Source organism: Pleurodeles waltl, unplaced genomic scaffold, assembly GCF_031143425.1.
Source record: "Pleurodeles waltl isolate 20211129_DDA unplaced genomic scaffold, aPleWal1.hap1.20221129 scaffold_68, whole genome shotgun sequence".
Lineage (NCBI taxonomy): Eukaryota > Metazoa > Chordata > Amphibia > Caudata > Salamandridae > Pleurodeles > Pleurodeles waltl.
In genome coordinates this window covers 3,337,501-3,348,602 of record NW_027150389.1, presented here as the reverse complement: position 1 = coordinate 3,348,602, position 11,102 = coordinate 3,337,501, and the positions used below count along the sequence as shown (strand labels likewise).

The 11,102-nt window shown below is 50.0% G+C and overlaps 1 long non-coding RNA gene across 1 annotated transcript in view; it reads left to right on the top strand.

The window, feature by feature from the left end:
• Window positions 1-742: 742 nt before the first annotated feature.
• The window catches only part of LOC138279159 (uncharacterized), a 331,260-nt gene continuing 320,900 nt past the window's right edge, over window positions 743-11,102 (top strand). The window contains exon 1 of the long non-coding RNA XR_011200870.1: window positions 743-971. This is a non-coding gene — a long non-coding RNA (uncharacterized lncRNA). The remainder of the gene's footprint in view (window positions 972-11,102) is intronic.

Below are 11,102 nucleotides of genomic sequence, written 5' to 3'. Positions count from 1 at the left end.
TGCGTGGATGTTGTGTGAGTGATGGTGTTGAGTGCTTGTGGATGTTATTGTTGTTTCTGGTGGTGTCTCTCTCTGGCCTTCTGTCGCAATTGTTGTCGTAGGGGTTTGTGGGTGATGTGGGTGTGTGTTTTATATTGCATTGGGTGTGTGGGAGTGGTGTGTGTATGTGTATCAGGTGTGTGTATTTCAAAATGTCCAATGTGGTTGTGTTTTGTAAATGTGTGTGTATTTTGAGCATGGCAGTGTGTACCGCCAATGGAATACCGCGGTTGAAAGACCGCCGCGTGGATTCATGGTTCGTGATAGTGTGGGCGTATTCCTGTTGCCGTGACGGTGGAAGTTTTGTTTTCACTAGTTTAATACTGACCTTTGGTGTGGCAGACTTGTGTGGGTGTCTGGATTTTGGAGGATTCCACGGCCGCGGCGGTGTGTTGGTGTTCTTCTGCACGGCGGTAAGCGGCTTTTACTGCCAATGTTGTAATGACCCCTTCTATCTCACACATGCACACACACAGCATACATTTAAAGCCCTTTAATATTTCTTACCTACAATGTCAGTACATGGCCTGTTCCAAATCCTGTTCCACTTTTCAGGACACTAATAGTGAATAATGTCTATGGCTTACGTGCTCTGCCCTTAAGGACAACAAACAGAAAGATGCCAATTGCAGTTTGTATCTCCTCCAGTTGCAAGGAGCACGAGACAGAAGGTGGAAGAAACAGTCACCTGTTCAGTCAACATTGACTCATCCTCCTGCCAAGAACCAAACTGGTAGAGCTGCCTCAGGACCTGTCATCAGATCTGCTGACCGGGGAGGGACAGGCGGCTTCCAGCGTAAATACGGGAGCTCTGGGCTTAGAAAGACACCTTGAGATCGGCCCTTTTGTAGATTAAAACTCAATGCTCAGCCGCCTCTCAGCCATGAAGATTGCCCTCTCCTTCCTGTTGGTGGCAGTCGTCTGCTCCCTTGGTAAGTGTAATTCTTATGCTCAGGGAATGGGGGTCAGAAGACATGGGTCTAAATGTGCCTCTCTTTGAATAAATAACCTCCTGGACTCTGTGATGTCTGTGAAAGTGTCGGTCGTAGAGAGCCCTCAAGCAGAATAAAACATGCAGCGCGGGCTGTGGGCAGTCCACACACCACTAAAAGAGATTAACAACTGTAGAGGTCCAACTCCCTCTCAGAATTGGCTCATTGCTGTAGGTTCACTGAGTATTTCAGAAGGAACCTAATAAAACATCATTCTCTTGGGATGGAATGATCATTTGAAATGATAGATTCTGTAAAACAATTAATTAAACCTACCTTTGAGTGTTGACCCTATGACTATGCGCATCACACTCGTTACATATACGGATTAACCCATACACTGTTAGGCCTTCCCAATACTTGCTAAGTCTTTTTTTGGCTATTTGGGGTAGTATGCTTTTATGCCCCCATAACTTTGTGTCCAAATAAGCTATCCATTCCAAATGTGTGTCCTTTTTTCCAATATCCTGGGGATTCTAAACGTTCTCCAGGGATTGTTGATTCCCTTGTAGAGTCCTGAGAACGTAGCCAAATTAGAGCTAAACTTTTTCAGGAACAACTGGCAACAAATGCTGCAGAAGAAAGCATCTGTTTTTTTTACCTGCATATGACATCAATGAAGGGTTTCTGGTGCTAAAATCACCACATACCCAGCCTTCGGCAACGGCAGAATAGAATCAGAAAACCAACATTTTCAACACAGTTTTGGCATTTTACTGGGACATACCCCATTTTCTTCTTTTTTATGCTTTTAACCTCCTTCCAGTTAGTGACAGAAATGGGTGTGAAACCAATGGTGAAAATCAGAAAGCTATACATTTCTGAAAAGTAGACAAAGTTCCAAATCTAGCAACAGGTGTGTAGATCCTTCATGGTTTTCTTATAAAAAAGTAAAAATTGAAATAAAATAATATTGATATTCATATACCTTTCTTAACTATGGCAAACTTTTGAAAAGCAATATACTGTTACGTCCGCTGGACCCTTCTGGTTGTGGGTATATATAGGGCTTGTAGGTTCACAGAGCTTCACGAGGTCCGTTTTCAAAGATGCATCAGAAATTCAGACGCATCTGTTGACGTTAAATTCACGTATTGCTGGACTAGTGTCCTAAAAATGACGCTACTCCAGCAATGCAAAGAGATCCTCCCTAGAGAAAAGCTCTGCTTCAATTTTACACCTGCTCTGAGCAGGGGGTAAAATTCTGATGCCTTGAAATGTAAGTTTCACTGCATCACTTCTGCTTGGCTTTTCCCGTGGGAATGCCTACCCAGCATATGTTATACCTGGCGTTGGGCCCAATGCGTCAGTTTGTAAATCTGGAGCCGTGTAGTGCACTGCTACTGCCACCGCTGTCAGAAAAAAAGGATGCAACGGTGGCGCGAAGTCCTTGCAAATGAGGCCTTTAGTTTTCTTTTGCTCTTTAATGATGAGTGGTATTGGCACATTACAAATGCAAGATCCATTGAGATGCAGAAACTGATGTTACTTCAGTTTATTTCTAAGCTAATATCCTAGTAACCGACGTCACATGTCATTATGATGACCTGTATTCTTGCCTCTCTATTTACCTATTTTCACCCAAATGTTGAGTAGGCAATTTTTGATAAAAACGTGTTTTTTGATACAAAGCTTTGTACCACGCTTCTGAAACCCGGTCTAGTCATACTCAGTTTACCCATGGAAGGCTGAGTGGCTTACTCATGATTGTGAACTACAGCCTTCATATGTCATATGTGAGCGTTTAACTCACTGAGCCGTCCTGTTGTTAAGATACTTTGGGGCAGATTTACGGAAGGGGGCGTTGCACAAAGTGGAGCTCCACTTTCCCGGCACCCATTAGCGCCCCTCTACTGCCACCATGTGCGTGCCATATTTAAAATATGGCGCACCATGGTGCAAGGTAGGGGGCAATAGTGGAATTTGTCATGCCAAAATGTTGGCGCTACTCCTGCAGAGTACATATGAGCCCATTCTAAATAATGGATTCCCCCCTCTTTAATGCCTGCTCTGAGCAGGCGTTAAAAGTGCCAAAAGAAATGGTGCAAGGAAATCTCATAGATTTCCTTGCACCATTTTTTCAGCCCCCCTAAATGGGGAATGCCCCTTTGCATACATTATGCCTGGTGCGGGCATAATGTAGCGCAAAGGGTTCCAAAGTGGTGCAATGCATGCATTGCCCCATCCTGTAAATATGTCACAATGATTCTGGCCTCGTTGGGCCACACTAGCATTAAAAAACTAGCACTAACTCCACCTTTCTCAGACTAATTAATTCGAAGACGAGGGCTTCTCTAGTCTCTGAATTCTATTAAGATTTGTCCTTTGCGATTAGTACTTTTTCTCCACTATATGGGGAGCACTATAGGTGAGACTTTTTGGGGTTTTCAGCGTGTACCTATACTACTCACGCTTTTTTGGTAGCACCGTTGATCACATTCGCTCTACTCAGTGTTTCATTATACTTTCGATTGTATATTTTTTACAGCCTTGAAAAAGCCCTGGCGTACATGCAACAAAGGGCGAAACATGTGTCGGCTGATACTTCAATGAACTTTGAATCAAAGACTATACTACGATTCGTGTGTTTATTTTACAGCCTTTTATTTCACAAATAAAGGCTGATACTTCAATGAACTTTGAATCAAAGACTATACTACGATTCGTGTGTTTACTCTACAGCCTTTTATTTCACAAATAAACAACTTGATGAACTTGTATTCTGACATTGTTTAAGTGGGATCTCACTAACTTTTAGGCCCATATTTATACTTTTTGACGCTAAACTGCGCTAACGCAGTTTAGCGTCAAAAAATTTAGCGCCGTCTAACGCCATTCTGAAGCGCCATGCGGGCGCCGTATTTATGGAATGGCGTTAGCCGGCGCTAGCAGACCGGCGCTGCCTGGTGTGCGTGGAAAAAAACCACGTAGACCAGGCAGCGCCGGCGTAGGGGGAAAATGGCGTTAGGGCGTCTTAAAATGGGGCAAGTCAGGTTGAGGCAAAAAAATCGCCTCAACCCGATTTGCGCCATTTTTTTCGACGCCCAGACGCCATTTAAATGACTCCTGTCTTAGTAAAGACAGGAGTCATGCCCCCTTGCCCAATGGCCATGCCCAGGGGACTTATGTCCCCTGGGCATGGTCATTGGGCATAGTGGCATGTAGGGGGGCACAAATAAGGCCCCCCTATGCCACCAAAAAAAATTAAAAAAAATAAAAAATTATACTTACCTGAACTTACCTGAATGTCCCTGGGATGGGTCCCTCCATCCTTGGGTGTCCTCCTGGGGTGGGCAAGGGTGGCAGGGGGGGTCCCTGGGGGCAGGGGAGGGCAGCTGTGGGCTCATTTTGAGCCCACAGGCCCCTTAACGCCTACCCTGACCCAGGCGTTAAAAAGTGGCGCAAATGCGGGGTTTTTTGCCCCGCCCACTCCCGGGCGTGATTTTTGCCCGGGAGTATAAATACGACGCATTTGCGTCGCCGTCATTTTTTTAGACGGGAACGCCTTCCTTGCATCTCATTAACGCAAGGAAGGCGTTCACGCAAAAAAATGACGCTATTTGCCCATACTTTGGCGCTAGACGCGTCTAACGCCAAAGTATAAATATGGCGTTAGTTTTGCGCCGAATTTGCGTCGAAAAAAACAACGCTAATTCGGCGCAAACGGAGTATAAATACGGGCCTTAGTACATTAAAAAATGGCGTTAATGTGGTGCAAGGTCGCGCTGGGGGCTCTTAAATATGCCCATTTATGTTTCGTAACTAGACAACATTCATCTTTGGATACTTAAATGCTTTGCTTCGAACATTGGTAGCTTAAATTCCTGGGGGGCAATATCCCCCACCCCTCCCGTGCATAATGTCCGTATATTTGCAATGGAATCCAGGCCACTTGGTCCAGAATCCGCTCAGGTACTTATTTAACAGAACGCGCATCGGATGTACATCCTTGCGAGGCCTGTATTAAGCAAAGCCTCATCACTGGAACACTGCATTTGTTAATGGGAATGTGGCCACCCTGCACCACTGGGAAAGGCCAGAAATCCGGAATATCTACAAGATGTGGCACATTTCTGTCCTCCCCCTGCTGTAGCACACACATTGCTGCCTTGCACCATGGTGCAAGGGTGCCTGCGTGGTGGGGGATTGTTTTTGTGCAGGAAGGTGTCTTTTCTCTTTCTATGTGGGCTGCAAAATGCTGCACACATGGAAAGAAGAAAAGATGGAGAGACATAAAGATATTTATCCCCTTTGCATCACTCTTATGCTACCCCTGAGGAGGAGTAGGAATCTGACGCATTCCTAATCTTGTACATGCATTAGATTCCTTCGGGTTCCATGGATGTTACATGGGAACAACCCAAGCTACACCCATGGAACGTCCCTTCTACTCAGTGTTACTCGTTCACACAGTGTTACGTGTGAAAGCGTGGCTTTCCGTGGCCTTGTAAATATAGGCTGGCATACTGTGCCACCCGAGTGTCAAAAAATGATGCTTCAGATGCGCAGTGTGCCACTAGGGCCTTGCAAATGAGGCCCACGGTGCAGTCAGGGCCGTAGCTTAGCCTGTAAGACTTGGGGGGGGTTCAGCGTTTCCAACAATCTCTCCGGTTAAAATACATTACATGAGATACAAGGCCTGAGGAGCGCTGAGGAGCAGTGGACAGGGAGAGGGGTGGGGACTCTAAGGGCTACTAAAAACTCAATAGTTTTGGAAAATAAACCATTTTTAAGAACTTTAATACAGAGACAATAGTGTGTGTGCCTTTTTTGAGCTGTGAGTATATATAAAAATCAGAAGTGAAGTCTGACAAACACCTCATAATACTCAACTCAAAGCATTCACAATTTACTAAAGAATGCAGTTATTAGGGGGCTGTAACACCCCAAACACCCCTGAATACGGTGCCCAATGCTGGAGTGCACCCCCCTGAAGACGGTGCCCAATGCTGGAGTGCCACCTTCCTAGCAGTAGCAGTGTCCCGCTGGGGAGGTTTTGCACAGCACACAGCCTCCCTGTGACTGGCAGAGTTTGCTGCTTAATCCACAAACTGCAGCTCTGCTGTCCGACCAGCAAACCTCTGACACAAGGGTCATCGCTTATTTGTCACCGATCTACCGAGCTCATGAACGCCAGTGCACCAAAATGGCAGGGGGAGCAGAAGTGACATCACATGCCCTTTGACCTTCAGTTTCACTCACAAGCACATGCTTACACTGACACGTGAACACACTCTCCCACATAAACGCACATACAACATTTAGTTAAAGGTATGTCATATTCCAGCTAATTGTACTCCATTGTGTATTCCTCTAATAGTGAATAATACGACATTGGTCACTATTAGTGTAAAAGAAACAGAAAGCGAGTGGACCCCCGCCGAGGCCCATAAGGACGAGCTGCCACTCTGTTCCTGGCACTGATGTTGGCACCTGAGGGCCGGGGTCGCGAAGGCAGTGGCAGGGATCACAAGGGGCAAGCCAGTGATGGAGCTGCAGCCCCTAGATGACATCCATGACTGAGGCAACGGGTGAAGGTCCTTAAAATAACCACTGCATCGCTCCTTGGAGATATGTGAGGTGGTCTGGAGCATGGGAGAGCTGGACCATGCAGGAATATACGTAGATCATTTACAGCCGGGGGGGTCACACTGCCCCGTCGGATCTTTGGAAGCCCAACGGAGTCCAATATCACTGATGCATCCTAAGTAAAAGAGATCCTCCTGAGTGCTGCGGATTTCAGTATTACACGTAAAGTCTCAAGAGATGCTTGCCAGCAATCCTGTATCTCATGCACTTCAAGCACCTTTGTCAGACTCTTGGGCAGGTTTCTTGTCCTCAGTGATGTCTCTAGATTCATTGACGCAAATTCCACTTTCTTGGCCACAGTGCTTGCAAGAGGGTCCCATGATCACAACGCGCCTTAGACCGCGTAACCCGCTGATCTAATGGGCACAAGAAGCTAAAAGTGTGATAGGATCCGCCCATAGCAGCAGGGCCGGACTGGCTGTAGCGGGCATTGGGCCTTCTCCTGGGAGGCTGGAAGGGGGGAGTGGGTCAGTTTTCCAGCTGTGGAACCTGCTTTTGTTATTAGGGGCTGGTTTTGGAGCAGTGCTGCAATATCGGCGTCCAGTAACAAACGCAGCGGTGCTTCACACGTGCACCCAACTCCCCCCACAACTGGCGGTGGGGGTGAGGGGACTGGTCTGACAAAATTGTGAGGATTGCTTTGTGTTCCTTGTTCGGCCCTACATAGCAGCCTGATCTGATGCCATGTGCGTGCGCTAGCATACAGCACTGTGCCATGTGCGCGTGATAGCATACAGCTCTGTGCCATGTGCGCGCGCTAGCATACAGCACTGTGCCATGTGCCATGTGCGTGCGCTAGCATACAGCACTGTGCCACGTGCTCGCGCTAGCATACAGCACTGTGCCATGTGCGCGTGATAGCATACAGCTCTGTGCCATGTGCGTGCGCTAGCATACAGCACTGTGCCATGTGCACGTGCTAGCATACAGCACTGTGCCAGCTAGCATACAGCACTGTGCCATGTGCGTGTCCTAGCATACAGCACTGCCATGTGCACGCGCTAGCATACAGCACTGTGCCAGCTAGCATACAGCACTGTGCCATGTGCGCGTGCTAGCATACAGCAGTGTGCCAGCTAGCATACAGCACTGTGCCATGTGCGCATGCTAGCATACAGCACTGTTCCAGCTAGCATACAGCACTGTGCCATGTGCTTGCGCTAGCATACAGCACTGTGTCATGTGCGTTCAAAAGCATACAGAACTGTGCCATGTGCTAGCGCTAGCATACAGCACTGTGCCATGTGCGCGCGCTAGCATACAGCACTGTGCCAGCTAGCATACAGCACTGTGCCATGTGCCATGTGCGTGCGCTAGCATACAGCACTGTGCCACGTGCTCGCGCTAGCATACAGCACTGTGCCATGTGCGTGCGCTAGCATACAGCACTGAGCCATGTGCTCGCTCTAGCATACAGCACTGTGCCATGTGCGTGCGCTAGCATACAGCACTGTGCCACGTGCTCGCGCTAGCATACAGCACTGTGCCATGTGCGCGTGATAGCATACAGCTCTGTGCCATGTGCGCGCGCTAGCATACAGCACTGTGCCATGTGCGCGTGATAGCGTACAGCTCTGTGCCATGTGCGCGTGCTAGCATACAGCTCTGTGCCATGTGCGCGCGATAGCATACAGCACTGTGCAATGTGCGTGCGCTAGCATACAGCACTGTGCCACGTGCTCGCGCTAGCATACAGCACTGTGCCATGTGCCATGTGCGTGCGCTAGCATACAGCGCTGTGCCATGTGCGTGCGCTAGCATACAGCACTGTGCCAAGTGCTCGCGCTAGCATACAGCACTGTGCCACGTGCTCGCGCTAGCATACAGCACTGTGCCACGTGCTCGCGCTAGCATACAGCACTGTGCCATGTGCGTGCGCTAGCATACAGCACTGTGCCATGTGCGTGTGCTAGCATACAGCACTGTGCCATGTGCGCGCGATAGCATACAGCACTGAGCCATGTGCGCGCAAGAGCATACAGCTCTGTGCCATGTGCGTGTGCTAGCATACAGCTCTGTGCCATGTGCGTGCGCTAGCATACAGCACTGTGCCATGTGCGTGCGCTAGCATACAGCATTGTGCCAGCTAGAATACAGCACTGTGCCATGTGCGCGTGCTAGCATACAGCACTGTGCCAGCTAGCATACAGCACTGTGCCATGTGCGTGCGCTAGCATCCAGCACTGTGACATGTGCGTGCGCTAGCATACAGCACTGTGCCATGTGCGCGCTCTAGCATACAGCACTGTCCCATGGGGCGCGTGGAGGCATACAGCACTGTGCCATGTGCGCTAGCATACAGCACTGTGCCATGTGCGCACGCTAGCCTACAGCACTGTGCCATGTGCGCACGCTAGCCTACAGCACTGTGCCATGTGCCATGTCCGCTAGCATACAGCACTGTGCCATGTGCGCACGCTAGCAAACAGCACAGTGGCATGTGCGCCCGCTAGCATACAGCACTGAGCCATGTGCGCGCGTTAGCATACAGCACTGAGCCTTGTGTGTGCTAGCATACAGCACTGTGCCATGTCCGCGCGCTAGCATACAGCACTAAGCCATGTGCGTGCGCTAGCATACAGCACTGAGCCATGTGCGCACTAGCATACAGCACTGTGCCATGTGCATGCGCTAGCATACAGCACTGAACCATATGCGCACACTAGCATACAGCACTGTGCCATGTGCATGCGTTAGCATACAGCACTGTGCCATGTGCAGGCGCTAGCATACAGCACTGAGCCATATGCGCGCGCTAGCATTCAGCACTGTGCCATGTGCGTGCGCCAGCATACAAGACTGTGCCATGTGCGCAAGCTACCATATAGCACCGTGCCATGTGCGCGCGTTAGCATACAGCACTGAGCCATGTGCGCACTAGCATACAGCACTGTGCCATGTGCATGCGCTAGCATACAGCACTGAGCCATGTGCGCGCACTAGCATACAGCACTGAGCCATGTGCTCGCTCTAGCATAGAGCACTGTGCCATGTGGGGGCTCTAGCATACAGCACTGAGCCATGTGCTCGCTCTAGCATAGAGCACTGTGCCATGTGGGGGCTCTAGCATACAGCTCTGTGCCATGTGCGCGTGATAGCATACAGCTCTGTGCCATGTGCGCGCACTAGCATACAGCACTGTGCCATGTGCGCGTGATAGCATACAGCTCTGTGCCATGTGCGCGCGCTAGCATACAGCTCTGTGCCATGTGCGCGCGATAGCATACAGCACTGTGCAATGTGCGTGCGCTAGCATACAGCACTGTGCCAAGTGCTCGCACTAGCATACAGCACTGTGCCACGTGCTCGCGCTAGCATACAGCACTGTGCCACGTGCTCGCGCTAGCATACAGCACTGTGCCATGTGCGTGCGCTAGCATACAGCACTGTGCCATGTGCGTGTGCTAGCATACAGCACTGAGCCATATGCTCGTGCTAGCATACAGCACTGTGCCATGTGCGCGCGATAGCATACAGCACTGAGCCATGTGCGCGCGATAGCATACAGCTCTGTGCCATGTGCGTGTGCTAGCATACAGCTCTGTGCCATGTGCGTGCGCTAGCATACAGCACTGTGCCATGTGCGTGCGCTAGCATACAGCATTGTGCCAGCTAGAATACAGCACTGTGCCATGTGCGCGTGCTAGCATACAGCACTGTGCCAGCTAGCATACAGCACTGTGCCATGTGCGTGCGCTAGCATCCAGCACTGTGACATGTGCGTGCGCTAGCATACAGCACTGTGCCATGTGCGCGCGCTAGCATACAGCACTTTCCCATGGGGCGCGTGGAGGCATACAGCACTGTGACATGTGCACGTGCGCTAGCATACAGCACTGTGCCATGTGCGCGCACTAGCATACAGCACTGTGCCATGTGCGCACGCTAGCCTACAGCACTGTGCCATGTGCCATGTCCGCTAGCATACAGCACTGTGCCATGTGCGCACGCTAGCAAACAGCACAGTGGCATGTGCGCCCGCTAGCATACAGCACTGAGCCATGTGCGCGCGTTAGCATACAGCACTGAGCCTTGTGTGTGCTAGCATACAGCACTGTGCCATGTCCGCGCGCTAGCATACAGCACTAAGCCATGTGCGTGCGCTAGCATACAGCACTGAGCCATGTGCGCACTAGCATACAGCACTGTGCCATGTGCATGCGCTAGCATACAGCACTGAACCATATGCGCACACTAGCATACAGCACTGTGCCATGTGCATGCGTTAGCATACAGCACTGTGCCATGTGCAGGCGCTAGCATACAGCACTGAGCCATATGCGCGTGCTAGCATTCAGCACTGTGCCATGTGCGTGCGCCAGCATACAAGACTGTGCCATGTGCGCAAGCTACCATATAGCACCGTGCCATGTGCGCGCGTTAGCATACAGCACTGAGCCATGTGCGCACTAGCATACAGCACTGTGCCATGTGCGCGCGCTAGGATACAGCACTGTGCCATGTGCGCACACTAGCATACAG